Raw genomic sequence first — 17185 nt, forward strand, 5'->3', positions numbered from 1 at the left:
AAAAAAAAAAAAAAAAACAAAAACAACAACAACAAAAAAACCAAGAGTTGCCTTGGTCATGGTGTCTGTTCATAGCAATAAGACAGTGGGTCACAGCTGGGAAGGCATGGCAGGGTTCCTGCTGGTGAGAATGCCTGGCTGGGACCCTTCCATGGGTCAGGACACAGAGGGCAGGGGATTCTGGAACTCTGCTGGGTTTCTCCCTCTTCCCCTTGTCTTAAGTTTCAATCTCCAGCCCATGGCTTGGTTCCACCCACATGCAGGGTTGGCCTTCCCTGCTCGGTTAATCATTTCTGCCAACACTCTCACCGGGCACACCCAGAGATCGGATCATGCTAAATCGAAGGCCCGGTCGTTTTTGCTTTTTCTCTGCTTTGAAAAGAATGACAAATCAGATCATGATGGCTCATTTTCCCCCTTGAGCTTCATGGGCTTTTGTTTGTTCGTTTGTTCGTTTTTTATCTCTGGATCCCTTTCCAAGAGATGTGGGAGACTCTCCTTTGCCCGGTCAGTCATCATCTGACCCAACGGAGAGCTACAGTCTCATCACATAACCAGACAAGGAAAGGAGCCACTTTTAGACACCTGCCAAGAAATGACAATTCACTGCTATAGGTGTTCACACAGCAGACACTGCACCTTAGGAAGGATGGCCGCCAGTCTGTTATTTATAGATATTCTAATCAGAACCTTCCATACCACAGCAACCCGAAAGTGGTTAGCATTGGCTAATGAGTAGAGTTTATACAGCCAGTTTCGAGAAAGATATTGAATCGGAAACTGAAAATCAGTAAAGAAATGGTTGCTACTTGAGGACGAACTGATGGCCCAAATTCAAAATGTACACTAACTTTTAGACCGGATTCCTTAGGAATTACAAAGCAGGAAAATAGCTCAAGTTTTCTTCCTTTTGAAGTGCTTTTACATTTTTTTTCTATGAAGTATTACTTTTTAACTAGCAACTTTGTCCGACAGCCCACCAACATCCTGTCCTTGGCTAGGGGCAGCAGATTTCTGCTCTCTAACTGTGTCCATTGGCAAAAGCACCATGGAAAGCCACTAGCAGTAATATAGTGTTATATCACCATGACTCACAGGGCACAGGGATTCAAAGACAAAGAATGTACAGGGGAAGTTTTCGGCACTCTGAGCTCTTCTGTGTAAAAATAGCCACCAAATAATAACAGTTGATGCCATAGGGCCTGGCATTGAAACAGTCCTCTTGTTCCTGGTTCTTACTTCTGTGAGGTGCTAGTCTTAGCTCATTCTTGCTAGGTACTGCGCTGAAGTCATTTGGGATCCTTTGAGGGAGGGACTTCCGCAATTAGGGTTAAAACTTCTAGTATACATTATGACAATAATACTATATTGACAGTAAATCTGACCGTAATATGTAAAAAGGAAATTCTGAAGTTAGGCCTAATTTAAACACACATGCATAACTTGTTTTTATTTGTGTGTATGTCCGTGTGTGGGTATATAAATCATGTTTGCAGATGTGCTCCTGCCCTTGAGGCTAGGAGAAGGTGTCAGATCCCCCGGAGCTAGAGTTACAGGCTGTGGTGAACTATTCCACAGGCGTGCTGGAAACAGAACTCAATCCCTGAGCCAGCCTTCACCCTAGCCCCCTTGCTTTGTGTGTTACTGGACATATGGCTTCAACCTGTCTGAGAGTTTGCAGCCTCCTCAGCTGTAAAACTGAAATTATTATGACGAAATACTCATGACATCTCCAGTTCCGTGGTGTGCTCTCAAACACAGCATCTTCTCAATTGTTGTTCACACTTGCCCTCGAGGGAAGACACATCTGTAGTGAGGAGGAAACTGAGGCTCGGACCTGGGAGTGCCTTACCCTGCCCTGTGTAAGATTTGTGGTAGCTCAAAATGACCACGGTTGTAAAAAGTTAAGTAAATGTGTTCTTTTCCCAGAATTTGCCTCACTGCAAGGTGTGCTAAGAGATAGTCCTCTGATTGTATAGAAAAGTCCACACAATGTCTCCAGTCCTTAAGTCTGCCCCTTAATGTCACTAAAGGTTAACCAACTATAAACTGCCCCCCCCCCCAAATGTATAAAAGGTGTGTGCTTTAGCTACTCGGGGTCGCTTCTATTCCGATTTCAGAACAACACCAGCATCCTGGATTAATAAACCTCTTGCTTTTTGCATCAATCTCCATCTCTGCATCTTTGTGAGTGGGACATCCTGGACATGAGGCTTTTCGGGTCTTACACCTACACAGGAAAAAGTCACACATGTTCTGATTCATGGTGTCACGTTCTTGCCACAAGAGCACACATGTTTTTCCTAACCAACCAGCAACAGACAAAAAGAATTAAAAAGAGATCCCTGAAGTGGGATGCTTGCCAAGGGCCCACGCTTCTGAAGTTTTTTTTTTTTTTTACTGTACTTGAAGATCTAGTCTGGCCTGCCCTTTGTAGTTCTCTGTGAGTGGAGCAGAGATCACAGCATTCCATAGCAAAGCAGAGGGCGGCCTCCCTGAGTGGACACCTCTGCCTTAGCACAGGAGCAGGCCAGGGGTAAGCAGGGAAGGGAGGGGACGCACCGCAGAGGACAACTTCTTCCCCCAGAGACATTTGAAGTTCACCGTTCACTCACAGATGTGAACTGAATCCAATCTAAATTGGTCGGAATCCATTAGGGAGCTCTGATCTACCTACCCACTGCAAGGGGATGTTACACACAGGGAGTGAGAAAAAAGAGCTAGCTCAGAAAGTGTTCTCAATTAGCTTGTGTGAACCAAATGCTGGCGGGAATCGAACACCAAGATTTTATTGGGAGATGCTGCGAAGGCTTGGCAGATTGAGCCTGGATTCCTTGGACCGGGGCTTCAGTTTTGTGTTCTCGGGAGTGGCATTGTGGTGTTAGTTACTCCGCATCGTTCGCATTTTCCCACCTGTAGGGTCTTTTTACTCTCTTCGAGAAAACATGGAGAACTAAATATTCCGACCGCACATTAAGAGTGAACTTTTCAGAAGGTTAAGAATCTGTGCTTTAATGCGGGGGAAAAAAAATCCCCTCTCGGGATGGACAGTTCTGGAGAGCCCGGGCTGAAGGCTTGAGGTTTGACACGCTGAGGCGCAGTGCACCGTAACTTAACTCTAGCTGTGGGATCTTCAGTGAGCTCTTTAACCTTTCTTCATAGACTCAGTTTTCTCATTTGGGAAATGGGGGGCAATATTGGTAGTCACCTCATAAAATTACAACTAAGATTTTAAATGACATAACATGTACAACAAATTCATTGACTCCCAGTCATCATCCCCGTGTCTTCCCAGCATGACTGTCCATCAAGCGTCTGTTCCCCATAGTGGGTCACCATTGCTGTCCCTGGGGACCGCAGCAGACCACAGCCCCGGCTTTTCTCCGGAAGCTTTTGGCCAGTGCTAGTGCTGACTCACTGTCGGCTGGGGGAGTGTACGTGACTCTGCTGCCTGTCACACGTGAGGAGCTCAGGACCCGGATCTTTTAAGTTGTTTTGTTCAGAGATCCAGCAATCTGAGAAGATAGTAGCTCAGCGCTAGATCCGTCTTCATCTCATCGTTAGCCAGCAGATTATAAAGTCGGGGAACAAAGGCAGTTGATCAACCATTGGTCTTGCCCTCCTGATCGTGATCGGGTGACCAGTCTTGTCTCTGAGATTTGAGGCTTGGTGATGTTATTCTTCTTATCAGTCTCCTCCCCGGGCCATGGAGTCTAGCACTCCCACTGAGCCAATTGTCTGGACGCCATCCAGATGGATGGTTAACGCAGAGTAAACATGCTATTAGCAAATGTGTGCATTAGACTCCTTCCTACAGAGCAAGTGCTGCTGAGCTCTTAGGGTTTGGAACCTGCAGGCCTGCCCCTCACTGCCACCCGCAGTAACAATTAGCCTCCAGCTGAATTTGCAGGAGGCTGCAGAGGAAAGGCTGAAGATCTCGGCTTGAAGCTGAGAAGCTGGCCACAAAACAAGCTCTCTTCCTCGAAAAATCAGCTGACTGGGGCTTAAAATATTTACATTAGACATTGTTTTAACCACAGAACTTAGAAAAAGCAACTCTCTACAGAAAACTGGTCAAGAGCTCTGTGTTAACACTTTGGAAACAAAATTCACAGAAAGTAAATACAAGCTGTGGTGGGAAAAAAAAAAATAACTAATGCTCAAAGATGGGGCTCATGTGACATGCAGTTCTCACTTCAAAGGGATAAAGAGAAATTTTATTCTGAGCCAAACGTGACCATGGCACGGAATATGGGTGTAACCTGATTACAGCATACAACATGATACAGTGTGGAAGCAGTTACAGCTTTTCTAGTCACAACAAAACAAGCCCACACACACATCATGGACTTTCCCAAATGCTTCACGGGTACATCAGACAGGCTGGTTATAGACAGGAGGGAGGCAATGTGGGCCATGGGTTTCAGATGTTATCTGATGACATGCTGAGCTCTTGTGTTGGTGGAAGCTAGTATTCTGCTGATATGCAATAGGCAAACCAAATGCTTTGCCTATTGGTTGAAAAAATATTAGGACAGATGAGAGCACAAGAGAAGCCCTACTGGAGTTGTGAGACCCCGACTTAGAGCGTTTCTCCCTGGAAGGTAAAGCCCCTGGACGTTCCCCAAGCTTGTTTTCCCTGATCTCTAAAAATACAGCCAGAAAGAAGCTCTTTGTTCTCTATAGCCAGCAAAAAGCCTTTTTGTTTCTGAGCCTTACAACCAGAGATGCGATAATTGTAATTTTACCAAGGACATCTGGGCAGAGAAGAACACTTCTCCCATCTCTTCCCAACTCCTCCCAACTCTCTTCCCAACTCCTCCCAATTCCTCAGCTAGCTGTTAAAAGCCCCCTACTGTCACCACTCGGGGGTCGAACTCCCCTGCCCTGCATGGTGGAATTCGTCCTCAGCTAGCTAATAATAAAACCTCTTACAGTTTGCATCAGGTGTGGTTTTCTCATTGGGTGCTGGCAAGCTCATCCCGGGACTTGAGCAGAGGCCCAGCTTTGGGGGTCTTACAACTCCTTATTAGCCCCCAAACCTGGAAGCTCAACACTGCCTTGCACTTAAGGTACTGTCAGCGAGCCCTGGTTCTAGCTCGTAGGGAAACCCCAGGATGCAGCAAAGTGCAGCCCAACCCCAAGCTGCTGCTCCACTTGACCTTTCAACTCTCACACTAACTCCTTAAGAGTTTTCTAAGTCTTCAAATAAAAATGGGCTGGTCAGGGTTCATCCAGCAGCTGATGGAAACAGGTGCAGAAACCCACAGGCAAACATTAGGTGGAGCTCAGGAGTCTTGTGGAAGAGGGGAAGGATTGAGGGAGCTGGAGGGGTCAAGGACACCACAAGAAGACCCTCAGAGTCAACTAAGTTGGGCCCATGGGGGCTCACAGAGATTGAACCACCAACCAAAGAGAATGCATGGACTAGACCTAAGTGCCCTATACATATGTATCAGATATGCAGCTTGGTCTTCATGTGGGTCCCCTAACAATTGGAGCAGGACCTGTCTCTGACTCAGACACTATTGCCTGCCTTTGGATCCCTTTCCTGTAGCTGGGCTGCCTTGTCTAGCCTTAGTGGGAGAGGATGCACTTCATCCTGATGAGACTTGATGTGCCAGGGTAAGTTGGTACCCAGAGGTTGGCCTCCTCTTGTCTGAGGAGAAGGGGAGGAAGGGAGTGGAAGGATAGGAGGGAGGGGTGTGGTTCCACTTTTGGGGGTGTCCAGGCACTGCTGTACATCAGGCAGGGAAGGACAGAGTGAAGACCAGAACAGATTGGTTGGTAGGATCCTGGTCCAGCAGTGAATGCCAGTTGGGGCTCGGGGGCAGGGAGGGGTGGTGAGGGAGTGGAGGTGGGGCTTCTCCAAGGATTTTAGTATTATAGCTGTCCTAGATGACATTCAATGAAACAGCTTGTGTGCACACACTTTTTCAGGGTGAATCAAGTGCTATCTATGTATATGAACCTTGGAAAGTAGGAAGGGGCTCTTAGGGTGAAGTTTCATTGGCTGAGGTTTAAGGTTCTGGGGAATACCTCATTTCCATGCAGAAGCATACCAGGAAGTTGAATCTGTAGTTTCACCAAGGACTATGTGACATTCTTCAGGTAGAAGATTGGGGGTTGGGCTTCCCAGATCAGGTGGAGAAGAGGAAGCCCACTAAGAAGAGGGGGTCTTCCATTTTGGGCTGAGCTCAGGAAAACTGTCTGGACATGGTAGTAGCAGGGTGCCACACAGGGGGGCTCTGAGCAGGATGCAAAGTGAATAAACAAATAAGTTAATGAAAAACAAACAAACAAACAAACAACAACAAGAATGGCCTGGTCGGGGGAACAATAACCCACCCCACCCCCCATGTGACTGTAATCTCAGCACTGGAGAGGCTGAGGCAAGAGTTCAAGGCTAACCTGGATCACATCTGAAAGTCTGTCTCAAACAAAATAAACCAAACCAAACCAAACCAAACCAAACCAAACCCCAGTCAGCCTGGTTGTATGTGAGTTCACTGTTTGGTAGCACTGAAAACCGTTGGTAGTACTTACTGGGTTTCCCCTGCTGCTTCCATCACGGGCTCTCACGTTATCCTTTAGTCATCTCTATATCGTACAGTATTATTTTTAATGAGGTCTTTTTTAAAAGATGACCTTTATGATTAGGGAAAAAAAAGTGATCCCGATTCTAACAAGCTAAGGTTCTCTTATAAAGCCATCAAAGCATGAACAAGTTATTGAATATGGTGTGTACATATTATAAAACTACAGCTATCAGAACTATTAGAAACCTCATGGGGGTAGCTGGCTATGGTGATGTGCACTTGGAATCGCAGCACTTAGGAGTGAGAAGCAGGAGGACCAAGAATCCAACACAAGACAAGCTTGGCTTCGTGGTGAGTCTGGGACTGACTTGGGCTACCTAAGAGTAAAGGGGGGGGCAGGGAGGTATTAAATTGAGATTTGTTTTTTTCTGCAACTGGAAGTAAAAATAAAGTATTGCTCATTGGCCAAGAAACCTCCCTCTAGTAGACAGAAAGGTGAGATTTCCTAGGTCTGTGCCGTCGTCCTTGAATGTCTATTATTCGGGTTGAACAACAAATTACATAGTCCTCACATCTAGAATGGACATTTCTTACGATACCCTCCTCTTTCACAGGCATAAGAATCCCTTCACGCTGTAGATGTCCTATAGTATTCCAGTAGGTTAGACACTTTCAGTCTCCTGACCCTGCCACCCTCCATAGGCAGATGAATGCCTTGTGAGATTTACCCCATCTGTGTTGACACATAAACTGGTATTATCATTGTGCAGGTCTTGGTTAAGTGACCATATTCTTAAGATTCATAGGTGCAAAATCCTGTCACATAGAAAAGACACAATCTCCTAGAAAATATCCAGGCCTCTGGCTCTTACACTCTTTCTACCACCCCGCCCCCTTGATAGTCCCTGAGCCTTAGGTGTAACTATGGTGTTGTAGATGCATCAACTGGAGATGAGTATCCCACAGTCAGGTGTTCTGTGCATTTGAACCAGTTGTGGATCTCTGCAGTCTGCTGCCGAAAGTAGCGGTGAGAACTCCTGTAATATGTGGGTAGGCATTTAGAATGCAGTTGAGGATCTTACTGGTTTAGGAACATGACAATAACAGTCTCTTCTAGGGTCCAGGACCTCATCAGCCACAAGTAGTTGGTTTACAGTACTAGGTATGAATTCCCACCTATTGAAAGGGCCTTAGGCCCAATTAAGTGGCTGTTGGTTATCCCTGAAATGTAAGTGCCACTATTATCCTTGGTGTATCATGGCAAGGTTGTGGGTTTAAAGGCATTAGGCAAGACTTTTCATAGCTTTTCTCCACTGGCAGCTTGCATGAGTACTTTTGGATGCTATGAGAGCTAGTCCCCAGGGAGGAAGCTTCCAGACTAGTTCCAGCTCAATTCCCTATGTCCAAAGTGTATGGTGTGTTTAGCAATAGGTACTTAAAGTTCTAGGCAAGCAAGAACAACGTGAATAGCCTGTATTGTTTGGGGAGTCTCTTGGACTCCTCTGACATGACTTGAAGGGAGATTTCCCATGCCTGGCACTGGGGACTTTGTTAAGACATCTATGTCTCTCGGGAGGCTGGCAACACAATTTCATTTAAATTATGTATATGCACACCTTATTTAAATTCATTTAAATTATGTATATACCTATATGTAGTTAAAATATGCATATACATTATATATAGCGGGGAACAAAGGAAGTCTCAGGTGAATGTAAACAGCAGAAGAAGTGTCATCGTCATGGTCACAGACATACAAGGGTGGCAGTGCCTCAGACCCATGTGAGTGGCCGAGTCTTCCCTTACTGATGCTCAGAAGGATGTAGAGCCTTCCTCTGCTCTGAATGTGGCTGTTGCCAGTGTGTGTAGAAACGATCAACCACAGCTTCCTCCTCCTGGATGGCTGCAGCCTGAGGCTGCTTCCTACGAAGGTCTCCCCATGCAAACGTTAAAGTTGCCCCCCTTTTCAGCTGTACACCATAAGCCCTCCGCCTTATTCAGCCTGTATACTGTAAACTTGCCTGCTTGAATCAGACCTATTAAGTAAGCGTGCAGAGGCTCCTGGCTGCAGTTGATGCCCTCCTTCACAGCAAGCTCAGCCCACCATCCCAGCTTCTCTGCACATGTTTCTATGTCTGCACCCTTCATTCATTCTCTTGTCAGCTAGTTAGGTTACTGCATGAAGACATGCAGAACTTGGCAATATATATATATATATATATATATATATATATATATATATTAAGTGAACATACAATCATGTCTCCCTGTGACCTTTTCTTCATCTCCTCTCCCCTTTCCTTTAGTATTGCCCCTCTCCTTCTGTAAACACTTCCTCTCATTATTCTCATTTTCTCCTTCATAGCACCATTGTCCTAATGTCCCCCCTTTTCCAGCCCCTCTCCCAACCATGATCTACGTTGTTGTGTTCGGCCAGCAGATCACAGCCTGGGTTCTAGCCTGGAAAGGCATTTTGGAAACCTGGAAGAGAAGAGGGGCTAGGCGGCGAGAGAAGGGAATGAAGCTAAGACAAGATTCTGATCAAAGCTCAATTTTACTATTTCCAGACACTCAGTTATAAAGGAAGGGGGAGGGAACCCGATTTCCCGCCAAGTAACTCAGGGTCCAGTAGCAGGACGAACACGTGTGTGCCTCCAGGCAACAAAGCGACAGGGTCCAGCAGTAGGCGTGGCAGGACGAATGAGCAGGAAGCTCCACCCTTGAGCAAGCAGGTTCAAGAAGATGGGGGAAGGGAAACCACACTACGTGTCTGCTTTTTGTGTAGTGCCATGCTGTTTTTATTGCTGTAGTCCAGTGACACAGCATGGCGATGGTTTATATATGCTTGGCTCAGGGAGTGCCACTGTTGGAAGGTGTGGTCTTGTAGGTGTGGGTTTTAATACCTTTGTTCTGGCTGCCTGGGAGCCAGTATTCTGTTGCAGCCTTCAGATGAAGAAGTAGAACTTTCAGCTCTTCCTGCACCATGCCTGCCTGGATGCTGCCATGCTTCCGCCATGATGATAATGGACTGAATCTCTAAACCTATGAGCCAGCCACAATTAAATGTTGTCCTTATAAGAGTTGCCTTGGTCATGGTATCTGTTTACAGCAGTAAAACCCTAACTAAGGCAAACATACAATCTGGTATGGGAATCCTTCCTTCCAGCACTGTCCCCCACCCCACCCCCCTTTCAGGATTGCTTTGTTTGTCTTGGATCTTTTGTGATTCCATATGAATTTTAGGACTTTTTTTCCCCCCTATTTTTGGAATGAATGATTTAGAGATTTTTGATTGGAATTATGTTGAATATGTAAATTGATTTTTTTTTGTAAAAGGGTCATTTTCACAATATTAATCACAATATTAATTCTATCAATTCATGAGCATGGGAGATCTTTCCATTTTCTGGTGTCTTCCCCAGTCTCTTTTTAAACTTCTGTCTTCAGAGATTTAAAGTTTTTATTTAAAAGTTGTTCACCTCCTTGGTTAGGTGTAGTCTCCCCTCCCCCAGCCTGGAACCTGCTTGCTCAGGGGTGGAGTTTCCTGCTCATTCGTTCTGCCACGCCCGCTGCTGGACCGTGCCGCTTTGCTGTTTGGAGCCACACACGTGCTCACCCTGCTACTGGACCCCGAGACCATTTGGCGGGAATCGGGTCCCTTCCCCCTTCCTTTATAACTGAGTGTCAGAACAAGTAAAATTGAGCTTTGATCAGAGTGACCATTGTCTTGGCTCCGTTTCTTCTTTCGCCCCGTCTAGCTCCTCTCTTTCAGCTCGAGTTGCCATCTCAGTTGAACCGTTCGTTGCGAGCTGCTGGCCGGCCGCAACAGTTAGGTATATTCCTAGATATTTATTTTCTTTGAAGCTATTGTGAATGAGAGGTTTTTTTTTTTTTTGCCATCTCTTTCTCTGTGTTTATTATTGGTATAGAACAGCTACTGGGGTTTTTTAGTTGATATTTTATGTTGCACATTGCTCAGAGTGTTGATATTCCTAGAATTTTTTTTGATGTAATTTTTGGGATCTTTTATGTATACATGTATACTATAATATCAGCTGCAAATAGGAATTATTTGATTTCTTTATACTCCTAATATTTTTCTCTTATTTTACTGCTTTGGCTAGTACTTCAAGAACTGTACTGAAAAGGAGTTGGGATAGTGGATAGCCCTACAGTGTAAATTTCTGGTTTCTTTGGAGACTCAGTTGAGTTATGTGATATTTTTCTGGAAACTGTCTTATGAAAGGATGTTTTTGCTGAAGCAGACACCATGGGAGGATACTTTGCTGAGAACAGACATGTGGTGTTTTTCTGGAAGCAGCCTGGTAAAAGGGCATGCACTGTTTGTCTAGAGCATATGTTTGAGAGAACACACGATGTTTGGAAAGGGTATAAATACAATCCAGCAGACAGTGAACGATGCTGTATGGTATTGGTTCACCTTGGCACGCTTTGCTGGTCATCACTGGGCTCTGCTGATGCTGGTCTTGACGGATGACACTGTGGCATTGGTTCGCCTTGCTTTCCTTGCTGATAGTTTGTTGTGACTTTGTAGAGAGAAATACACCAAGAACTTCTGCTGGTGTTCAGGTAGCTTCTTGCTGCTTTTGCAGGCTCAGACTGATTGACAGAGCTACATAGCTTCTTCTGGATCAAGCTACCACTGATATCCTGATGATGCAGATTGGATTTGCCCCAAAGAACTATTTCTAAACAGGTCCACACCCTTTAACCTATTTGCCCTATTAGCTTTTTCTTTTTCTTTTTTCTTTCCACTACCTCTGGTGGGCGCTGGGCTAGAAGGGAAGTTAAAGCATTTAAGTACACTTATTAAAGTAGGTTTTGAAAAATATAAGCCTACATAGCCCTATCATGTTCCTGATTTTAATGTGATTGTTTAGAGTTGCCTTCCATTTAGGATGATGTTGGCAATAAATTAACCACATATAGCCTTTATTATGTTGAGATATGATCCTTCTATTTCTTTTCTCTCTGAGGCCTTTATATTAAAGGTATACTGAATTCTGTCAAAGGCCTTTTCTGCACCTACTGAGATGATCATATGATTTTTCTCCAACAGAATGCTTTCATCAAATTGAATGTTCCAGTGTTGGGCATGTTTATGTTTAGGGTGTAATGTCTTGTTGGTTAATTGTTCCCTTGATTAGGATGAGGTTTCCATTAGTGTGAAGTCTGTTTGTCAGCTATTAGGCTAGTGACACCAGCTTGCTTGTAGTGCCATTTGCTTGGCTTATTTCCCCTGCACCCTTTCACTTTAAAGTAGTTTCTCAACAACAGAAAGATGGATTTTATTTCTTGGTTCATCCAACTAAACTGTCCTTGACTGGGGACTTGAGGACATTAATGTTTACAGTTATTTATTGAAAGTCATATTGATTGCCATAATTTTGTATTTTTTTTTAACTCTTTGTGTACTTGGTCTTATTTTGTGTTTCTCCAAGTGCAGTTTCATCTGATTTCTCTCTATCGTCTCTTACCCATCCTACTCCTCTGAGTCCAAAGTTTTGCTTCCAGTGTTCTCTGTGGCGGGGATGAATTATTTCAGTCTGCTCATATCATGGGAAAAGGTCCTTTCTCCTTCAACTCCATCAGATAGTTTTGCTGTGCACAGTAAGCAGTCTAGGTTGGGATCCATAGTTTCTAAGAACTTGAAGTTCATTGCTCCAAGCAACTCGTGCTTTTAGTTTCCACCGAGAAATTGGTGGTTAGTGTGGTTGTTTTTCTTTGCAGGTGGCTTGTATTTTCTTTTGAAGTTTTTAGTACTCTCTCTTTGTTCTGAATGTTTAGTGTTTTAACTACAGTTTGGTGGCTGAAATTTCTTTTCTTATCTATTTGGAGTTCTTTATGTATCTTCTGTTTGTTTATGTCCTTACTCAAATTTGAGAAACTTTGTTCTTTGATTTTATTGAAAACTCGATCTATGCCACTGACCTGAGATTCTTCTCTATTTTGCCTATAATTTGAAGATTTGGTATTTTTAATGATATCTGACTGTTCCAATTCCTTACTTGTGTGGTCTAATTCCTCTACTTTATATTTAAGTCTTCTACTTGATCTAGTCTTCTTAGAAGGCTCTCCCTTTGGGTTTTCCATGTAGGTTATTGGGGGCTTTGTTGTTGTTGTTGTTGTTGTTGAATTCTATATCTATTGCAGCTTGAGTTGCCTGCAATATTTTACCTCTTTATTGAATTCAGTTTTTAAATTCTCATTTGTCACCATTGTGTCCTTCAGCTGTATGCAGTGAGCTTTCTTTCTTTCTTTCTTTCTCTCATCACTCTGGCTTTTCTTGCTATTCTTATTTGTCTATGTCTTTTTAAGCTCTCTAAATTCTTTGATGAAGTTTGTATTGTTCTTTTAAGTTCTGTATCCTGGGCGGGAGGAATCATCTAAATAATTCTTGGTAGAGAACAGGAGAATATTTTTATAAGATTGGTGGATTAGCTTATAAGATCTTGCCTTGGCTTCTCATATTGTTAGTGTTTTTGTGATGAGACCTTGCTATGCTGACTTTATTCATTGGTGTTTGTCTGATGTGAGATTCTAGGTTATCCCTGTTGAGTAGAAGTCTGGTTTTGGTTGCCATGCTTGGCTGAGTCAGATCAGGTACAAGGAGTTGGTAGGTCAATCCTTCAGTTACTTATTGATCATTAGGATTGGAGGAAGAAGGGTTCTTATAACTCAGAGCGAAATAGGAACAAATGCCAATTGGGACAAAGAGCTCCATCTGCGTGGGCTGGTGTGCCAGCTGTGCCGCCTGAGCTGTGCCTGGGAGTGTGGGGATGGGGTGAGTGGCCTGGGTCTTGGCACTCACCGGCTAGGCTGGCTTACAGGGTGTGCAACTGAGGCTGGGCCTGAGGTTTGAGACCAACATGGGCCAGCAAGGGACTCATCAGGCAATGCTGACACACAAATGTGCATTCTAAAATGGGCCTCAGGGTTGAATATGGCACAGGTGAGGTAGGGTCTAGGAAATTCACCAGCACATAGGATGTGTGACCTGGACTAATCCTGGAGGTTGCATATGCCATGGGTGGGCTAGGGTCTAGCAGACTTACCAGACTGGCCTGGTCTACAAGGTGTGAGACCAGAGTCTGGGAATGGTACAGATGGATCTCACCAAACTGAGTAGGTACACTGAACGTGAGACTAAGGTGAGGTATGGGATCAGGGAAACTGAAGGCAGGATAAAGTTTGGCAAAATAACCCATCTAGACCAGAGAACAGGATGTGCAACCTATGTTAGGAATGGACAAAGAATAGGGCACATGTGGTCTGTGGTTGTGAGGACTGAGCAGGTTGCCTAGCACCTGTTTATAGTTTAGTTTTTGTTGTTGTTGTTGCTATTATTATTATTAATTTCTCTCTCTCTCTCTCTCTCTCTCTGTGTGTGTGTGTGTGTGTGTGTGGCATACGTGTAGATGCCTGCAGAGGCCAGAAGAAGGAATTGGATCCCCCGAAGCTGGACTGTTGTAAGTTGCCTAATGTAAGTACTAGGAGCCAAATTTCAGTCTGCTGGAAGAACAGCCATCACTTTTAACTGCCGAGTCACCTCTCCAGGTCGAACCTTTGCTGCTGCTTTGGTTGATTATTTCAGGTATTTTGTTACAGTAATGCAAAACCTAGTAACAAGTAAAATATGGACATTTATTACATGGGTGGGGATATCACATGTACGGAAACGCACATTCAGAATCCTAGAGAGCTGTAGCAGCCCACTTACCCTTCTCATAGGTGAGAGGGGAGAAGAAGCAGAGTCTCAGAGGAAACGGAATGACCTTAAGGAAGGTGGATGGGCTCAGAGAACAGATGACAGCCTGGGCCGTGTCAACTGCTAGTTCCTCTCCTATGATCCTACTTGCTATACTCTGCTTGCTACAATTCTTGACAATTGTGGCTACCTTTGCAGACTGTAATTCAGAAACAAACAAAACAAACAAAAACCAAAACAAACAAAAAACCCAAAACCCAAAACCAACAACAAACCTGTAGCCATTGTTTCCAAAGTTCCCATAGTTCAAGGTTGCCAGCATGCACCCTGCAATGCTTTAGAAAGGCTTTCCTGAGCTGCTTCAAACCAGTGACTTTTACATTCCTTAGAATTTAAATCATCCTAGCTCCTGATAGACGCTCCTTCCCTTCAGCTCCCCTCCCAGCGTGCGTTAAATTGAATATTATACAGAAGCCATAAAAGCAGTGATATTCATTCTCTAAATGCTTTTAATGGAAGCGATAAACACAGCGTTCATCGACCAACAATAAGCCAGCACCACTACTGTAACAGCAAGGGCGGAACCAGAGATCCTGAACTGCAGCTCATACAGAATACAGGGGGCCTCAAAGTACCGTGTGCTTGCTGCATATTAATGGGGATGGAGTCTGCTGTGAACAGTCTTTGGGGTATGCGTGGTTTCATTAGTCAGAGGTCTAGTTCTCACCTTCTTCATGGCCCCAAGCTCCACCCCTCCCCTGAGCTTTATCCTGGATGCAGGGGATGACGGGGGACTGTAAATCTGGGCTGAAGTGAGACAGCTGTTTTGCATAATTACTTGGTAATTTGGGAAAGCTGAAATTTTAATCACCCTTAGGTCAATTCAAAATACCCCATTCAGAACACCTGCATGGAAGCAGCAGCTTGCAACGCCAGGCCTCAGCAGCCTCGGTCCTTCCGCGCCCCACCCCCTCCACCCTTCAGGCTCCATCTGGCCTCCTGGGAGATTTCTGTGAGATGCAGGTCTGATCTAAGGACCTCATTTGAAGTTTTCCGGCTCCTACCTTCCCAGACTCCCAGGTACAGTCATGATAGCTCCCAGGATGATAGCTCTCACATAGTCGGAGAATCATACCTGCCCACCAGTGAAAGCCCTTTCCTTTGCTTAGAAGAAGCCGCCCTCCTCCATCCTGTGGGCTGAAGACCTCACCTTGGGTGGTTACCTTCCAGAAGAGCTCCCAAGTGCCCACAAGGAGTTGGTTAGGGGTTTCCTGTTCTGAAAGGCCAGAGTTCTGGTCCTTTAACCTCACACTCACTGAATGGAATTCTTTTCCTATTTGTCTCTCTCGCTGGTTCATGCATGCCTCTCGATACCACAGTTCAGGACACATCTTTATCTTTATAGCCATTAAACTCGGAGTAGGCCATCACCAAGCAATTGTCCCACAGACGTCAACTGAAAGGACAAGTGCATGAATGAACAGGAGAACAATAAATTGGGCGAAAGAAATCAATCACACCAGGATTAATACTGCTAGGTGTGTTTTCCAAAGATACACACTTCTCAGTTCATTGCTGTGAGACGCTTTAGTTCTCTGTACCCTGAGTTTTCTGTCACGACACAAGTCAGGGTCATTTGGGAAGAAGGAACTTCCAAGTGTGAGAATACCCCCATTATACTGACCTGTAGGCAAGTGGGCGGGGCAAGGGGGCGGGGCATTTTCTTGATAGATGTGGGAGGGCCCAGGTCTGTGTGGGCAGTGGCACCAGCCGGCAGGGTTCTGTAAGAAAATGGGCTGAAGAAGCCACGGGGAGCAAGCCAGGAAGCAGCAGTCTTCCGTGGCCTCTGCTTGAGTTCTTGCCTCAAGTTCCTGCCCTGCTTGAGGTCCTGCCTCGTATTTCCCCAAGGATGGACTGTGATCAGACTCTGTAAGTCCACCTTCTTCTGAACTGCTTTTCGTCATGATGTATTTCACTGCAATAGAAACCTAACTAAGGCATCTGCCTTTCACCAGATAAGTGACGTCTGTGTTGTTCTCTGGGCTATGACAAGACATTTCTGGTCTGTAGTAATCCTTTGAGGGTGTGGGGTTGAGGAGCCAAAGTGGGAAGCTTTCTAATCTGATCTCGATGAACTGCATCACGGATATTACAGTAAAAGCAGCTCCAACTGTGCTCGCCATAGTTACCGTAGAAAGATGTATGGTTGGCAGAGCTTACAATTCTCCATTCTGGAGGCCAAGAACACAAATTTTGAATTTAATTCTTTGGGTCTGCATCCTATTTGGCAGCCGATTTCTTGAAAGTGCTTTAACGCATTCTTAGGCAGGGTGGTGTGTAGCCCTTGGGAGGCAGAGGCTGGAGGATCTTTGAGTTCAAGGCCAGCCTGGTCTGTAGAGCAAGTTCCAGGACAGCTAGTACGACACAAAGAAACTCTGTCTCAAAATAACAACAAAAAACAAACAACAGCAAAAGAGCTCCCCCCAAACCAAAACATTTCTGGTTTCTATTTTCTAATCAGTATAAGCAGCTAATAAGCATTTATTGAGCATTTCCTCTATCAGGGACTGATCTAATGCTAAGGTCCACACTAAATCAAGTAGACTAAGCACTGTCCTTATGGGGGCATCCTAGTCATCATGTGACATCATGTGCTTTGCTGTGGGCAGAGAAGGCTCAGTGGGCAAAGTGCTGCTGCACATGCATGGGGTCCTGAGTGAGAGCTCTGTTTCCGTGTGCAAGGCCAGGCATGAGGATGGGATGGGAAGGCAGAGAGAGACAGACAGAGCACTATGCTTATCGACCAAGAGCCTACCCTAGTCAGTGAGCCTTGGGTCTGTGAGAAACCCTGTTAAAATAACAAAATGTGGAGGCTCCAAGAAATGACCGCTGAGAGCAACTTCAGCGCCCCCCCCCC

Source organism: Mus caroli, chromosome 3 (assembly GCF_900094665.2).
Source record: "Mus caroli chromosome 3, CAROLI_EIJ_v1.1, whole genome shotgun sequence".
Lineage (NCBI taxonomy): Eukaryota > Metazoa > Chordata > Mammalia > Rodentia > Muridae > Mus > Mus caroli.